Here is a 4,428-nt window from a genome sequence, read left to right on the forward strand (position 1 = left end):
GCTTGCTACCCAATATATTCTTTGTGCCTTTTTCTGCTTGTTTTTTCTTATAAATGCAACTAAGTAAAGTTTCTAGGCTTTGTTATTTGTTAATTAGCCAAATGAACCTCATACTTGATTTTTTTTGGAATGTTCTTATCCTGAACTAGTCTTAATCTATTTGAAAAGCTTTTTGCCCCTTATTTGCTATTCTATGTCTGTTATCAATCCTATTATTAGATACCTTTATCTCATATTAACTACTACTACTACTACTACTACTACTTGGCTGAATCCCTAACCAATTTACTACTGGTATTTCTTAACATGCATGAATGCTATTTTATTCTGTTCTTTAACCTAACCCAAGCTATTTCTTATCGCCTATTTTCTTTGTCAGGCTATCCTATGTCTTCTATGTTTCTATCTGTGCTTGTAACTTTTCTTGTTTTTTTTCTGTTTTTGTGTCTAACTCAAGTTTGTTTCTTAGGTTTTGTCATCTGTCTTTATGCATGCTTTTGTTTCTGTGTATAACTCAAGTTTTCTCCTTATGTCTTCCTTTCTAACTTCTCTCTTAGTATTCTTTGTACTCTAACTAAGTATTCGTAAAAAATTTATAATGGTTTCATTTAGGTCTCTCATTAGAACACTCGGAACTTACATAAAATTTCATTGACATCACCTGTGCCTACTGACATATACTCCGATTGCTTGGCTCCTCCCCTACTGTTTTCTGTTAGCTTCGTATTCTGTAATACTCCTATTTGAAACTATCATTATATATAAACTACTGAAAAAACTAGTTCATTCTAATCTCATCTTATATAAAACCAAATGTAAGCTATATTCTTATACCCACTTTAGAAATATATCTTTAGATCCAGTTAATAAAATGTTACTGATCACAGCATTCTTTCAATTTATATATACGCATTAGGCATATTGTATACTAACATATAAGATAGTGTATAGTATAAATATAGATATTAATTACGTACGTAGTAAGGTATAAGATTATATACTATAATGTATACTACATAGATATTCTTAGTACTACATATGTTCTAACACATGTAATGTTATATTTTAGGTTACCCTTTGCAAAACTAGTATAACTGACCATCAGAAGTATTAGAGGAACAGGATATCTTTCTGCTACCAAAGGTATGTTTCTTATCATCTGAGCTTCCTATGGAAGCGAATTACTATTTACAAGTTCTCAAATGAAATTTGCTCTTTAAAATTAAAAAAAAAACGAGTTTGTGTAACAGACGAGAGAATAAAAGATACGACCCAATAAATAAATAAATAAATAGAGTTTACGTAGTAAAACGAACTATCTAAAATTCCTATGAAAGCGAATTATTTACAAGTTCACAGCGTAGCTCTTCTAGCGAGTATGCTTTGGCATACGATCCAATAAAAAATAAGGAGATTTCACTGAAAACGATCCGTCAAAGTTATGAAAGGAACATTGAAAGACCAAGTAGAAATAATCAAACATATAAGAAAGAACATTGAAAGAACAAGTAGAAATAATCAAACATCTAAGAAAGAACATTGAAAGACCAAATAGAAATAATCAAACATCTAAGAAGGAACATTGAAAGAACAAGTAGAAATAGAAATAAAGGTTAGCTTAAGCTAGGTTAAGTTAGCTTCATTGAACATTTGAATATTCACAGTGTATCTGCTCTAAGGAGTATGTGTTATTTGAAATAACACGCAAGAAAAATAAGACGAGTTTTCTTTGAAAACAATCCAATAAGTAAAGAGTTTAGGACAGAAAACGAACGAAGAAAAAAATCGTGAGCATGTTGCTGCAAGAGTATTATTGAAAATAATACGAAATAATAAAAATAAGAAACGAAAGAAAACAAGCAACAGTAGAAAACGAACCTGATAATAATACGCGAAAATGAAAGATAAGCGATTTATAAAAATGATTAGTAAAATAAATTACAAGTAATAAATTACAAGTGTTACTTAGCAATGTTTCTTTTGTTTCAGGGCAACTAATTGGAGATTGAAAACAACTACTAACTAGAAGTTGGAACGAAATTCAGAATTCCAAAGTATCAAAGTTCACAGAAGTAAAGTAAGTATCATTGACGACTTAATAAAGTTTCTGCTTAAGAAAATTTTTCACATGCAATATTTTTGTAACAAAGTTTGTAACATGCAGATTACTTTCAAATTATTTTTATTAGCGTCAGTTATTTTTAAGATCATGCATTTGTTTTGCGCAACGTAAACTTTGTAACATGATTCCATTTACAACATACAGTTTTTGTCATGAAATTTGTTTCGTGCTTGTATTTTTAATGTATAAATCTTTTTTTGAATTTATTTTTGTTTACAATATACATTTAAGTTTATTCAGCATACAGCTGTTAACAGCAGTTTAATTTTTTGTTCTGCTTGGAAATTTTGTCATCAATAACTTTCAGCATACAATTGTTAACAGCAGTTTAAATTTTTATTTCTGATTTGAAGTTTTGTCATGTTTAAATATTTTTCAACATGCATTCCTTTAAAAATTGTAGCATGCAACATAGTTAAATGATCGCATCATATACTTTCATTACATGCAAAGTAATTTTAAATATACAATTACAAGAAAAATATTTTCATTATATGTTACGTGTAAGTTAAACGCATACCAAAAATTTCGACAGCATGCATTTAATGTTTGAAATACTTTCATTACATACAAATTATCTTCCAAACATATAGTTTAGTAATACAGATTTTCAAAATTTACATTCTGAAATATAATTTTCATGTAAAGTAATATTGTTTCTTTATTATTACAGCATTCACGTGTTTGATCAACTGAATTTACCACACTCGGGTAACACCATCTAAGAACATTTAGATAAGGTTTTTCCTGTTTGCCCAGCGGCGGTAAGTGTTCATACATATTTTTTGTCAAACTTTAAAAGTTGATAATAAACAGAAAATATTTTGTTACATAGATGAATTAATAAAAAACATCAAGATTTTAACCTAATGAAAAAACAAATATAAAGAATATATAAAAGGTTTAAGTACACAAAATAACATAATTATGAAGAATTGAATTTTACAATTAACATAGTTTGATGAACGTGTGCAGAAAAATTTTTTCAAAACATTTTTATTTTTCAAAGTTACACTTTTAATTTCGCAAATTGAATTTTTAAGTTTCCATTATGCATTTTGTTTTGAAAATGCATTTTCCCTTTTAACTTTTATTTTTAATTTTCAAAATTTGCATTTTCATTTTCGTGAATTGTATTTTTAATTTGAAAATTAGATTTTCATTTTACTAACTCACCTTTTTTAGTTTACATTTCCGCATTTTTAATTTTATGTTTTTGCATTTTGGTTTTAAAAATTGCATCTTCGTTTTTTAAACTTGTATTTTTTAATTTAGTATAATGTAAATACATTCTTTATACGTATAACAATTTCAAAGTATCGCCACAAGTAAATTAGAAATTTGTAAAGTTTAATACTACAAGACATTCTTAATTTTATCAGTTAGAATATAAATGGGTATCAAAGTAGAAGATAAAAAATATCATTAACAGTTACTTAATGAAAACTAACATTACAAGTTATTAACTTTTTTAGTAATAAATAAATCATGTATTACAAAATATATTAAAACAGAATTTAAAATTGTATCATAAAAACTACATTATCACAAAAATATTTAATGTGTGTTACCTTTGTTTGCTTATACATTTCACCTTACTTTTTACAATTTTAATTGGTACGATTCCTATGGAAGCTCTGAACAATCTATGATTGTGAATATATTAAAAATTCTTTCAGAAACTCTGTTTATGTATTCTATCGTTTGTTACACAAACTTGTTGATAAAATGTTGGGATCCAATAAAATTATACAGCGTGATCCAATAAATATTTCACTTGCTTTGCAAATTCAGAACACTCTTTGAGTGTGAACTGACAAATAATTTCTTTTAAAGGAATTATATTTTTCTAAGCTTTTTATTTTGGTTTTAAGTTCATTTAATCTCTACTATTTTTTCTATACTATTCCTATTAATTCTTTTTGTTATACTTTTTTGTTATTTTCTTTAAGTGATTTGTAATAATTGACGATCTTGGATCTATTTTCTTTTCTTTTATTTTTCTTTTTTCTCTTGTCTCTGTTTGGTAGTAATTCTTTTCTATGCTATTGATATTTTAACTAACTAGATAACTAACTTGATTTTACTTTCGTTCTTCTGTTTGTGTTTGGTAGTAATTCTTTTCTATGCTATTTATGTTTTAACTAACTAGATAACTAACCTGATTCTATTTTTCTTTCTCTCTTCTGTTGTTTCTGTTTGCTACTATTTCTATTTTCTTTTATATTGTAACTAACTAGATAACTAACCTAATTTTATTTTCGTTCTTCTGTTTGTGTTTGGTAGTAATTCTTTTCTATGCTATT

The 4,428-nt window shown here is 26.7% G+C and overlaps 1 long non-coding RNA gene across 1 annotated transcript; it reads left to right on the forward strand.

The window, feature by feature from the left end:
• Positions 1-1,069: 1,069 nt before the first annotated feature.
• On the forward strand, positions 1,070-2,887 carry LOC145665788 (uncharacterized). Its single transcript, XR_014127648.1, has 3 exons — positions 1,070-1,143; positions 1,990-2,077; positions 2,796-2,887. It is a non-coding gene; the product is annotated as an uncharacterized LOC145665788 (long non-coding RNA).
• The last annotated feature ends 1,541 nt before the right edge of the window (positions 2,888-4,428 follow it).

This window comes from Thermobia domestica, chromosome 12 (genome assembly GCF_964235325.1).
Source record: "Thermobia domestica chromosome 12, izTheDome1.hap1.1, whole genome shotgun sequence".
NCBI lineage: Eukaryota > Metazoa > Arthropoda > Insecta > Zygentoma > Lepismatidae > Thermobia > Thermobia domestica.